Source organism: Lotus japonicus, chromosome 4 (assembly GCF_012489685.1).
Source record: "Lotus japonicus ecotype B-129 chromosome 4, LjGifu_v1.2".
Taxonomy (NCBI): Eukaryota; Viridiplantae; Streptophyta; class Magnoliopsida; order Fabales; family Fabaceae; genus Lotus; species Lotus japonicus.
The window spans coordinates 70,632,749-70,647,341 of NC_080044.1; the positions used below are offsets into that span (position 1 = coordinate 70,632,749).

The 14,593-nt window shown below is 35.3% G+C and overlaps 1 pseudogene; it reads right to left on the minus strand.

The window, feature by feature from the left end:
* Positions 1–4,398: 4,398 nt before the first annotated feature.
* Positions 4,399–9,067, minus strand: LOC130713275 (uncharacterized; annotated as a pseudogene).
* Positions 9,068–14,593: the final 5,526 nt, after the last annotated feature.

Here is a 14,593-nt window from a genome sequence, read left to right on the forward strand (position 1 = left end):
AGGTGTGTATATATCATTACTCCTGTTTTTTTTCTTTTTTGTTGGCTCAAAAACCTAAAGTGCACGTAAAATGAAAACAATTAATAAACAAGGGACGACAAAATTATGAATTTCAATTTTCCCTCCTACCTACGGCTTACGGCACGCATTTCATGCAATTTACCAAACTACCATCGATCATCGTTTTTGTCGTTCATTATTATGAGTGTTTTAATGGTGAAATTGGCTCTGTTTATGTTTTTTTTTTTTGGTACAGCTCATAAAGAAAAAAAAGAGAAGGACAAAGAAACTAAGGCCTCAAACGCGCGACGCCTGACGCGTCAGCAAGCAGCAAAAAACTCATGCCATCCAGGGGAGCGTCCATATTCAGCAACGCTTCATTTTGATGAGCTCCATGCTTTGCTAAGAAATCAGCACAAGCATTTCCTTCCCGTAACACATGATGGAGAACGACCGTCCAGTCACGACTCAACAGATCCTTGATATCCCAAATCAACGACGCATACATGTTTGATGATTCTGTTTGAAACCCGTTACCTTCTCCTTTAAAAAAGAAAAGAAACAAAATCACGGCATTGAAGGTTGAGCAAATGAGCATCTAAAGTTCTAAACTCCTTGTTAAGATGAATTTTAGATTTGAGTGTATTCATAGGATATTTTATTGATAGGTTATAAGATTTATTATTTTTTAAATTTTGATTATTGTGTATATAAAAACAATAAGAGCCTTGTAAAATATAGGCTTAAATGCATTTGGTGCCCTTGATGTATTTCAAAAGTGCAAATGATAACCCTACTCTTTTTTTGTAAACGTTTGTACCCCTTTTGTTTTGAGAAAGTACACCGAATGCCCCTCCGTCAGGTTGACGTTAAAATCCTAACGGATGAGCTGATGTGGATATTATTTTTACTTTTTCCTTTATTTTCTCTAATGCCACGTGGATTTTATCAACTAAAAACAAAAAAAAAAAAGGAAAAATGACAAAGGCTTCAAGAAATTGATCTTCTTTCTCAGAACAAAGCTCGCCGGAGAAACGCCAGTGGCGGTGGTGGCGGTCGCCGGAGTGACGGTGGTCGATCGTCAAATTGATTGAGGGGTTTTGAAGCGGATGATGAGGGGAGTTTAGCCATGGTGTTGGTTTCTCCAAAAGGTGAGCGGTTCGCCGGAGATCGGAGGTTGAAGGTGGCGGCTAGGGTTTGGTTTCTCCTCTATTTCTCTGTTGTTTCTCATCATGTTGGTGATGATGGTGCTCGCGGTGGTGCTGGACGTTGGTGGTGTGCTCGTATCTGAACCAGAGGTAAGGAAAAGAGGAAGATGATGGCTTGATGGTGCTGGTTCGTGAGGGAGAAGGTGGTGGTGCTCTGGCTCGCGTGAGGAGGGAGCGGTGGTGGCGGCTGGCATGCGGTGGTTGCTGGCGTGAGAGGAAGGAGGGAAACATGGTGAGGGTGATGATTCTTGCTGCTGTATCAGAAGAAGAGGAAAATGATGGCTTGATGGTGCTGGTTCGTGAGGGAGAAGGTGGTGGTGCTCTGGCTCGCGTGAGGAGGGCGCGGTGGTGGCGGCTGGCACGCGGTGGTTGCTGGCGTGAGAGGAAGGAGGGAAACATGGTGAGGGTGATGATTCATGGTGCTGTATCAGAAGAAGAGGAAAATGGGTTTGGAGAAGAAGAGAGAAAGAGAGATGTCGAGTGAGTGAGAAGAGAGAGAGCGTGAATGAGGGTAATATCCACGTCAGCTCCTCCGTTAGGATTTTAACGTCAACCTGACGGAGGGGCATTCGGTGTACTTTCTCAAAACAAGGGGGTACAAACGTTTACAAAAAAAGAGTAGGGTTATCATTTGCACTTTTGAAATACATCAGGGGCACCAAATGCATTTAAGCCTAAAATATATAACTTATTTGGTACGCCGTATCAGATGTGACAACGTAAGTTTATTTAATAAATTATGCATTCATATATTATTTTATGTAAATATTGTATTGTATAAGTTTATTTATCAATTATTTTTGAAAGAATTTATCAATTTAGTACTACACATTAAAATGATGAATTATTAATCTAACATATAGATTATGAAAATGTCAGATAAGATTGTGACGCATAAGTTACTTAAATTTATTTAATCAATCCTCCACCTCTACCAACTCTACCGCCATCATGATGAACACCCACTACCGCCCCATCATTTATCACCTCTACCACCACCGTCCTACAACATTGTCGCCACCACAATCTCCACCACCATTGCCGCTGCCACCACTCTACTGTCATTGCCTCTGTCTCAACCACCATTTCCGCCACAACCACCCTCCTTCACCACTGCCACTCTTCGCCACTACCACCATCATTGCAACCACAACCGGCGCCCTACGACATTGCCTCCATACCACCACAACTGTTATCAGTACCACCACAACCAACTCCACCGCCCTTACGATGTTGCCTCCACCACCACAACTAACTCCACTGCCCTTTGCGACATTGCCTCCACCACCAAAACCGCCAAAAGCACCACCATAACCAACTCCACCGCCCCCTACGACATTGCCTCCACCACCACCAACTCCACCACCCCCTTACAATCATCTCCACCGCCAGCATCGCCGCTCTACCGCCACCATTGTCGTTGTCGTTACAACTACCATCATCCACTGTTGCCACCACTGATATCTATAACCACCACTACCCTCGATCAAACATATGATTGTATTAATTTAAATAATATGATGATTTATACAGTATACGATCAAACGGTGTAAGTCTTATCCTATGATGTATAATAGTACCATACCTAATTGGACCGTTATGGATTTGGGCTAGGTGGTTGTGTCTCGAGTTGTTGGGCCCAAAGGAGCATGATTATTAAATTCCATGCCAAGTCACGGAAGGTTGTCAGTCAAAGAGACAACTCGGTGTCCCTTAACCATGCGCTCAACCGATGAAACCAATTAAGTCAACTATCCATGCGCCTTGATTAGCGTTGTATGTCGACTAAGTCAACCAACAATGTGCCCTAATTAGTGTTGTCTGTCCATTAAGTAAAGACCTCCTCATTTACTTGGTGCAGCTTGTCTATGTGGTCAACCGACCAGATCTTGTGATTTTCGCCTGATTACACTCACTCTCGCAGATTAGTCAATCGACCAGATACCATGTACTGGATCTAGGGTTAAGAGGTTCACCTACTATATAAAAAGAGTCTTCATTACCAATTATATGTTCATTATTTGAATTACACTCAAGCATTCCTTACTCAGCCAACTATATCTCTAGGGTTTTATTCCAAAACACCAATACTATTAAACTTTATACTATCCAACCTGTAAAATGCACCCTTAAATTTTGAAATACAAGCTCATTCAAGCTTCATAGAATCAACATGGTAAGTGTACTTATTTTTTTACTTCTCTAAAGTAGTGGCAGAATATATTTATCAGTATATTTTTTATATACATATTTTTTTTTATAAGCGTATTATATATACATATGCATATATATAAAAGTAAAAATTAAACTAATTTGTGGAAAGGCTTAATTTAAACCGTCGACTTCCTTGAGAGAGGAGGTGACACTTTCTGCTGGGGCACGACAATCATTTAGATATTTAGGCATCATTGTTCACTCATTAAGGTTTATATATTGAACTATTAAATATTTAGATGTATTTAATTTTTTAAGAAGTTTCTAAAAAATTGAGAGGGTCAATACCCCTGTGTTTCTAAGAAGACACGATGTTTTCCATGTTCCACTGTTGATTAGTTGTTGATTTTATAACATACTAGTGTTCTTTACCCCGTGCGTTGCACGGAGATTAAATTTATTATAAAGATAAATCAGTAGTAATGTGTTTTTAACTTATTTTAGTCTCTTTTGAGTAATTATTAAAGATATGGAATAAAACATATGTCACAAACATGTAGATGAATTGACCACAGTAAAAATATTTATTCGATGAGGTTTGTAGATACCTCAAAGTGTCATTACTTGAATAGTAATAAAAAACACATTTTTAAGTAATGCATTACATGACAATTAAAATAAGATAAACATAACAATGACAACAACATGAACCCTATAGCCTTTGTAATCCATGATTAATGTTAAAGACATCATAGCGGAGCTTGTTGTCAATCAAGCATATTTGTGCTATAGAACCTAGAAAGGAAGAAAAAATTATTAGTGTAATAATCAGTAACTAATACAAATATAAACTGTGTATAATTTGAAAGTGGTAAACTAACCTTATAGAAACGTCATTATACCTTCAAATTAGATGATCAATAACTTGCTTGATATCTTTTTTTGCTGTATAACAATAAATATAATACCCATATCAGTTTTTATATTTCTACCATTTAAATTGAAATTACTTATAAGATAAATAAAAACTTACATGTCAAATATTATCAAAGACTTCTTGATACACTACGTTGCGTGTAGTGTTTGATACAACTCCTTCGTCATCTATGATAAGCATCTTCAACCCTTTTCTAGATTTAACTCTAGAAAGTGCAACATATAGCTGCCCGTGAGTAAACACAGGCCTTGGCAGATACAGTCCAACATGAGATAAAGATTGCCCCTGACTTTTATTTATAGTCATTGCAAAACATAGAGCAACAGGGAATTGTCTACGCTGGAATTTGAATGAAATGTCAGAATTAGATGGAGTTAAACTCATCCTTTGAATAAATGTTGTTTCACCCATATTGTTTCCATTTAAAACAGTAGCAACAATTATATATTTAGTCAAAGCATTGACTATCATTCGAGTGCCATTACACAACCCTGCAGCTTGGTCTATGTTTCGAATGAGCATGATAGGGACACCAGCTTTCAGTTTAATTGCATGGTTTGGAAATCCAGAGCATTTGAAATCATTTAAGAATTCAGATGTAAACCATTCTGCATTGACACCCGAATCTTCGTCTGACTTCCACGGAGTATCACAACTCAAATATTCTGTTTCATCACCAGGAATCATTCCTAACATAAAGTTGTTAATTTCCTCTACACATTCAAGTGTTGGTGCAAGGATCGCTCTTTCTTGGAAGAATGAATTTTTTTGCAAATTATGTGCAAGTTTTGGATATGCAAAATTAACTAATTCAAGCAACGGTTCCTTACACTGTTCAATAAGAAGATATGGAGGAATCTCAATAAGTGTTTCTTCCTCATCAATCGTTTTAACTGTACCATCTCCCACTTGAAGCAACCAATCAGCAAACTCTTTTATTTCTGCTGCTGAAGAAGTCGATGTAGAATTTTGCAATCTCATATTAATAGTCAGCTTCATTACCTTGCAATGCTTCCACAAATATGAAGAATTGATAGCGGAACCGACAATTTCTGAACGACTTCCTTTGGAAATAACTGGAAGTATTTGTCTAAAGTCGCCTCCTAGTACCACAACTTTACCTCCGAATGGAATGTCATAACCATGGGTAAACTGAGTCTTCATAATGTCATTAAGAGATCTGTCTAAAGCTTCAAAGCAATGTTTGTTTAACATAGGTGCCTCATCCCAAATAATTAGGCTTGCTTTTTTCAATAATTCAGCTTTTGGGGAACCGTGACGAAGATTACAGGTTGAAATCTCATTTATTGAAATAGGAATAGAAAACCTTGAATGAGCAGTTCTACCTCCAGGTAACAATAGCGATGCAATTCCGCTAGATGCGACATTTAAGACGATAAGGCCCCTTGAAAGCAAAGCAGCAGATAATGTATTTCAGACAAATGTTTTTCCAGTTCCTCCAAAACCATATAGAAAAAAGAATCCACCGTTATCAGACAAAACAGCATCCAGAACATTCTTATAAACAATCTCTTGCTCTGAAGTAAGAGAACCGACCAATTCATCATGAATCTTTACCATTTCATCCCTATTATAATTCAACTCATCTGCAATGAATCTATTTTCAAAATTATGAATATCTGAAAATTTAGGGTATGGTAAACATGGAAATTCCTTCAATGACCTTCCATTGCCTTGCAATATTTTTTCAATCTCAATCAGACATAAGTTCTGTAATTCTTCATCCTCTATACGAAGATCTGAATGAAATTAAATGAAATAAGGTAAATAATTTAAATTGGAAAATTAATTTAAATGCTTCAATTTTGATTTTTTTTTACATGGTGAGAAAGAAAATGAATTTACACAACTTTAAGTTACATTCCTAATCACACTCACCATATTTTGATAATTTCAATTTAGAATTATTTTTATAATCTGGTAGTAGTTTTATCTTCTAGACATTAAACACAAAACGACTATACATGTTAAATCAAGTTATTCCAACAATATGTTAAACAAATACGGAAATCAAGTTATTCCAACGTTCTAGAATTATACATGTTAAAAAAAATACATGCATACTACTTCTTAAGGGATAAAAAAAAAATCTAATTATGGCTTTAAAAATAATTTTGATGAAATACCTGGAATGTTGAGTGATTTTCTTCTGTCATATAAAATCACATCACTTAAAAGAGTCCAAGACTTTCTCCAAACTTCTTGTGGCCTAGAAATCAAGTTTGTCATCAGCATTCTGGTAAATAATTTCCTTAGTTGAGATCCGGAACCAAGCTCACTTGCAATTGAAATTGCATCAACATACTCTCGGTCATCCTCCAGTAATCCCATTGCTTCGCATGCATCGCGGAATGTGGGATAAACAACACCCTTTACAGTTCTTATGCTTTTAAAACTGTCACAACCTTTTTGCCTATTTAATAAAACATGCATGTAGTAATTTTCTCCCATTCCAAGAGCAATAAATTGCAAGCGACCAAGAGAAATGCCTCTTTTCCTAGGAAGCCATATTGTTGATTTTTTGTTGTACACAAACTTGGAAGGAAATTCTGCATATGTGAGATTTCTCCCCTCCGAGTACTTCTTGTTGGCATGCATCCATGCCAAGAATTGAGTGCCCATTTTAGTTGAGTTTTCCTTCACAACTTCCAAATCGTCATTCTCTTTGAATAAAACACTTTGTTGGTTTGGAAGATGAAATCCTAATCTCAACATTGGAGGCCACCTATCATGAATATCATATTTGAATGTTCTCCACGCGGCTTCACATGGAGTAAGGTACCTGCAAAATTAATTTGAGGAGTAAAGAACTAAATTCAAATGATATTAATCATAAACTCATGTTATATGGTAGCTCCATTTTAGCTAAATTTTTATATTGTGTTATGTTAGTTTTAAACTTCTCTTCTAATGTTATTGAGAGTTTTCCTGGCTCACTTCACTAAATGGATTTTTTTCATCTTACTTGTGTCAATTTTTCATTGTACAGTTGAAAGCTTTATACAGAAGATAATGGCATCAGATGTCCAAACTATGACTGAGAAGGCTCCAATTATTATGTGATTAGTTCCTTCTCAGATGGTTGAAATCTTCAGTTTTAGGACCTATTGAATGAAATTTTTGCTGGATACCTGAAGAAAGATTTTGAAGATTGGTGGGAATTCGTCTCTAAACTATCTGAATTAATAAACTGTTTTCATTTCTCTAATAATTTTATTGCTTACTTTTGTGACTATACTTTAATTAGCTAACTATAGGCTTTGGGATGTGATAGCTGATTAAATAAGGTACTCCTTTATTGAGCCATTTTATGATCATAAGGGCTAAAACCTTATTATGCCCGGAACTGTGGAAACCATTTTATGATCATAAAGTGGAAATAATCTGACTTGTTATAATCCAGACATCAAGCCTCTAATTTGTATATATCAATTCTTAGACTATAAATTATTATTCTTTCTTAATGAATAAATAATGTGAAGCCAAATCATAGAGTTATGGAATAAAAATCCTTTACCATTTTTTTCCACTACATTAGCTTACGAAATTTCATGTTTTCATCTTAAGATGGTTTTAATCAATTACTTAATTTTTTTTCACGCACAATTGTTGGAGGAATTTATGCATTCAATGCAAGAATAAACAAACAATAACTCAATTGATTTCTATAGTAAAACATATTTGTGACTCGGAAAATTACCTGCAATCATAATATTGCTTGATTTCATCTTGTTGTTCAGAGTTGTCAGCACCGGTACCACCATTGGATATCTGAACATTGACTCTATCAGGTCCTTTGTTAATGTACTTGAAAAGATATTTTACAGCATTCGACTTATTGCAGTACTCAACATTGATGTGTCCTTGATAGCGCATAAGCAAGACCGGGTTATAAGGAACAACAAAACCATTATCGAGAGGAACTCCTTTCTTCAAAATTGTAATCCCAGTTCTTCTTCTTTTATAAATTGGATAACCATCATCATCAACTGTTGTGCAATTCTGGAATTTTTTTGGAAAGTGTTTAGAACACTTTCCATCGACCATGCAAACTGACTTAGGGTCAACAACACCACATGGACCATGCATCATGTATGATGATACTGCCTTGTATAAATTTGGATAAACTTTAGGATCAGGAAGCTCTGGAGAAACATGTTTGTATATATCCTCAATTTTTTTAATTTTGTGTTGAGGTTGAAGCCACAAAAGTATGTGTGCATGAGGTAACCCACGCTTTTGAAATTCTACCGTGTACATTCCTGACATAAAAGAGATATGATGAAAGTTAAACATATTAATGAAAAAAAATTACTGAAAAAACAAATGAAATAACAAACGAATGAACTTACCCGCATCAACCTTTCCAAATATCTTTCCTCTTTAAATCAGACATTAGGTTGTCAAGCTTCATCTTAAAAACACGTACACAAATATCCGGCCTGACTTCTGCCTTTAAATTTCTGTGACGGACAAACCTCTGAATCTCACCCCATCCAAAATTGCAAGTAGCCGTTATAAATAAATCTGGATAACCAAATTTTTTGCAAATAGCCATTGCATCTTGACAGTTATTAAACATATAGCGGCGACCACCTGTAAAAGAAGGCGGTAAGATAATTCGCTTTCCAACTGATGAGGGATCAGTTTCTCCATTGTCAATTGCCTCTGCTACACCATTTAAATAATCAGCTCTGATTGTTTTTTGGTTACGCTTTAAGTAAGAAATTCGATTAGCTTCAACCATAGTATAAGTGTCCACCACAAATTGTTGAAACAATCTCCTTGAATTTAAAACTGTACCAAACTCATTATTTCTAGTCTAGAGGCGAAATGCAATGAATTGCCTTAGAGAAACAGTGTGCCTTTTATAAGTACCCATGTTCCTGAATAGTTCACTAATAGGAATGTCTTCCCGAAAACCATCTTCACCATATGGAAAAAGTAAAGGGTACTGCAAGGGGATGAATGCAATATGCGTTTCATGGATTTTGGTCAAGAAACCATCTCTTAATTTGACAACAACATCCCTACCAAATTCCATATCATCAAAGTCACCAACGATCAAAGCTGCGACCTCATCAGCCGTAGGCATATTGTAAGTTCTAGGATCCTTTCCCCTTGCTCGAAATAGACGCACAGAGAGCTGAGAAGTTTCATCAGAAGATAGATGATCACGAACCTGCGAAAAACTCTAGCAAGTACGTTATTTTGGTCAATCATTTTTTTTTAATCTTCGACTAATGAAGTATCAAGCCCTTTTCCAGATCCATTGGAGCTGCATTATGTTTAAAAAATACGTCAAATAATTACTCATAGATATATAGACAGCATAATATATAAGGACAAAACGTATAATATTAAAATTTTGGATTACCTAAGCACTCTCATCCGATTTGTTGTTTCGTTTCGTGTATCATATATATACAATTGAGCAAATTTTGGGGGTTGCCCTACTTGCAGAATTAAGGTTCCAATTCGATGATAGTTTTGTCCACTTAAAACAAACTGTGGAGGGCCTCTTCCGTCATTGATAGAAGATTGAACCTTACCACCCATAGAGGTAAATGCGAACATGCTGTTATATGCTCTGATATTTTCCTTAAAATTTGTAGCTCTAGGATCTTTGTCTGTCCATAAATCCATTAGTAACGATGGAGGATTGCGTAGAAAAGGCAAGGTAACTTTCCCTTTCAAACAACACAATGAAAATGCAGCTTGGCCAGAGCTTTTTATTTTCCCAGTTTTCTCATTAGGCCACATTAAAGCATTACAGTAGAAACAAATACATGTAGGATCACCAAAGTCAAGTATTTCTGCAATTAGTGTAGAATGAGGTTTTAGTATATTATAACTATGATCTTATATTAAATCATGAAAAATTTTAATAGATTAAAATAAATGAAATTATGAACCTGTATCTTCAGCCTTTTTAAGCAACAAAACAATATTCTCAGGGATCTCAGGAATTGGCTCTTGTAATGGTTCATTGTCTTCACAAACATCGTTGTCTGCATCTATATTTAAAAACACATTCGTGATGCCAAGTGTTTAATATGTAATGAGATAGAAACCAATACAGTAACCATGGTAGATATTAAAAAAGTTATGAAATGATAAAGAAATAGAAAATTAAAATAACCTGAAACATCTTCATCGCTGCTAAGTGTTCCAACATCAGTTATTGAATTTTCCGGTAAGACATTATTGGTGCTAGAAAAGGTTTGACCTGCTTCTACCATTTGACTCATCACAATTTCATTCTTTGACAATATACCGGATCTCATCTGCTGTAATTTCAACCTTCTATATAGTCTAGCTTGAGAAAACTGATATTTTCTAAGAGCAGTGTGGGCAGCTTGATCAAAGTGTCCATACATAACACTACCAATGGTTTACTCTAATTTTTAATAAAATATTAAAAACACCGTAAATTAATGGCAAATCTCTTTATTAAAATAGAGAAATATTTTCCAATCGTTTCTTATTACCCTAATTTCCATATTTAGGGTGAATTCCTTATTTAATTTAAATTCATCATTTAAGTTCTGTACATGCAATATTTATTTAAAAAAAATTAATGCTAAATGATCATCATAATTATACAAAAAATTAATTCCTTAATGTAATTATTGTGTGAAAATATGTTTGACTCAGTTCATATCGTTCAAGATATTGGTTGATTTGATACTCATTCAAAATAAAAAACAATTAATATCTGATAGTATTTTATAGCATTAGATTTAAAAAATAAAATAAAGGAAATAATTCTCAATTTTATAGGAAATTGAGAATTAGGGTTACTCAATTCTAAAAATGGAAGAAAAAAAGAATAATGACCGTCGACAACCATATTTGCTGCGGCCTGAATCAACGCACGGAGAAATTCAAAATCAGTCTTGACTTTTGTTTTTAAATCATTTTGGGTAGATTCATTATTGACTTGTTCTGATTCATAATAGCATGGTCCTTTAATGGAATTTAATTTTGATGAGCTAGTTAAGGTAAATACCAGCTTTGCGTCAATTCAAATAACGTGGATGCGACATCTAGAATCAATGGCCGTAAAACAATAAATATGATTTGGTCAATGCCTTCAATTATATAACATAAAATGAAAAACATTTAATTATTATAGTAGTAGGCGGTGTAAAAGTTTGAAGGAAATATAGCAACCTAAATTAATTCCACCATTTTTTAAACGCTGAATTGACAGAAACTGTAAATAAGGAATGATTTCAATGTCATTTGCAAATTCTTAGATTGGTCAATGCATTTACTGATTTACTCAATATTCCTTCAATTTCTACTACTATATATCACTTTTACACCGCCTAATGAATAGTTCAAATCAACACCATTTAATTATTATTTTGATTAAGTTTTGGTCAATGCATTTACAGAATTTGCATTCAATTTGATTTAAAACGCACATGTGAAAATTATTACATTTTTATTGTTTTTGCATCAGAAGCTTGGAAACAAATTAATTAAGAGTCATTAAACCATAAAATGAAAAACCCCATTCTTTGATTAATGGGCTAAAAACTGAAATACGTAATTGGGCTTTTACAATTGAGGTCCAAAATAATTAGGAGGTGACACTTGTCATGTAAAGAGGGGGGGTGGTGGAGAGTGGGTCTTGGAGTGCCAAGTCATGGACGTGGGGCTCACAACCTTCCTCTTTTCTAAAGTATATAGATTCTTAGATTGGTCAATGCATTTACTGATTTACTCAATATTCCTTCAATTTCTACTACTATATATCACTTTTACACCGCCTAATGAATAGTTCAAATCAACACCATTTAATTATTATTTTGATTAAGTTTTGGTCAATGCATTTACAGAATTTGCATTCAATTTGATTTAAAACGCACATGTGAAAATTATTACATTTTTATTGTTTTTGCATCAGAAGCTTGGAAACAAATTAATTAAGAGTCATTAAACCATAAAATGAAAAACCCCATTCTTTGATTAATGGGCTAAAAACTGAAATACGTAATTGGGCTTTTACAATTGAGGTCCAAAATAATTAGGAGGTGACACTTGTCATGTAAAGAGGGGGGGTGGTGGAGAGTGGGTCTTGGAGTGCCAAGTCATGGACGTGGGGCTCACAACCTTCCTCTTTTCTAAAGTATATAGATTTCTGCTTTTGTTCGACAAAAACATTATAATATGATAGATGTTTTTTTAAAGGATGTTTTTGGTATGCTTAAAGAAAAAGAAAAATACCACAACACTAGCGTCTCAACGAGGTGCCGCGGTAGTCATCCGTCAACAAAGATCGGACGACCAACGAAATAATAGAAATTACTACATACACTTTTATTAGCTCCGGGTTAAATATATCTAATTTACTATTTTTCTTAACTTTAGTTATTATTTCCAACATGTTCTTAGAAAATAAATTTTAAACTATTTATTTTATTAGGGTGATGCCACTATAAAGACTTTTTTTGTTGAAGAAGTGTTTACACTGATTTTTGGTAAACAAATATCCTCTTAAATCGACTAAAGGAAGTTTAGATTCATGGTCCTTTTGAGAAAACGCTTTGCCAAAGTGTTGTGTGTGCGTGAGTGTTTTTCGACAACAACGAACGATTCAAATAGAACTGAGTTTCATTAAGCACGGGTCAATTACAAAGAAGTCACATAAATCAAAATAACACGACAGTTACATGAAATGTAAATTTCGACAGGGAACTGCATAAAGAAACTGGAAATTGACAAGCTTAATATAAGAAAACTAAGATGCTGGTTCTGCAACATACTCCTCCATCATCACGCCTTGCTCCTTGAGTCTCATTGATGCGGACATTTAGAGCTTTTTTGGTGAATTTTCAGAGTTTGAGTTGGGAACCTCTTTTCTGAATTAGATTTTCCTATTTATAGAGCTCCATGTCCCGTGTAAGGCCCGAGTTTTTAAGTTTATGCTAAGTGAATAAACTTCTTATTCACGATTAGGGTTGATGTAATGTGAAGGGAAACCTGAACGAAAGTTTATTAAATGAAATATATTTATGAAGGAGAAAGTTCAGGAAAAGTTCAAGGATTGCATTATGATCGATAAAAGTTATAGCACGAACGTTATACGCTTAAACCTAGGTCAGAAACCCTAGTATATAGCTAATTTTCACTTTTAGGCACGATGGCAGTTAATTCCAAAAATCTTCAGAGAAATGTTAGAACTTCTCTTTTTCCATATATCACAATCGTTTCGAGGCGAAACTCTAGGATCTACGAACGTCCGATTCCAATCATCGAAAGTTTGCCGAAACCGAATCCCTGGTATTTCAAAACCCTAGAATTTCTCGACAATGAAGACTTTTTCTATTCATAGCTTCAAATAAATATTCCACACGCGTACACCCATTTCTCTTGATGATTTCAATCTTTCTTCCGAAGGAAGTTTTCCATTCCGACATTCGATGCAAAAAGCAACTTATCGGGTAAAATAGTTTTATACCGACTATGCTTTAGTTGCCAAAAATACAAGGAGACCTCTTTATAGTTTTGGAACTCTTTTGCCAAAACATATCTATTCTATTAATTCATGGAGAATGAAGTCGGAAAAATCAGATTCGCGAAACTTTCATTTTCCCGCGAATTTCCAACCTTTATATATAGCAAAGAAAGGAAGAAAAACACAAATTCTCCTCCATTTTCTCTCCCAAAACCGCGGCCAAGAACAAGGAAGAAGGAAGAAGAGTTTTTCTTCATCGTTTGCTTGATCGTCGATCAATCAGTTGCTACTTCAAGGCTTCGAGGTATAGTCGCTAATCCTTACCTCTGATCGCTTTTTCCATAGCTTTTCTGTAGAGTTTTATGAGCGGATAGTTTATGGGTTTTTGCAAAACTATCCTGAATCTTTCATTTCTGATTCTAAACCTCTTCCTTATGCGCCCAAGATCACTTCTGCCGGGTTAGATTTTCCGTTATGTCGCCGGAATTCCGCCGGAATCAATTTGAGCCTAAAATACCCATTTTTGGAGTTTTTGGTGTAAAGCTTCAACCTTTAGGCTGAAAACTATCGCCTTAGCTTAGTGCTAGTAGGATTAGTTGTCATAAACGTCGTTGGTGACGTCCCTGCAAAATTTTATTTTTGGGATTTCAGTTTTGAAAAATCCTAAGTTAAAAATCATGACCAAAATACCCATGCGACAGTTTTTGATCCGATAATTTTTCCGAGTTCAGAATACCCTTAGTTACGGCTTATGAAAGCATAGGAACCAAGTTTGATCGAAGAAAAATCGAGCCCCATAATTGC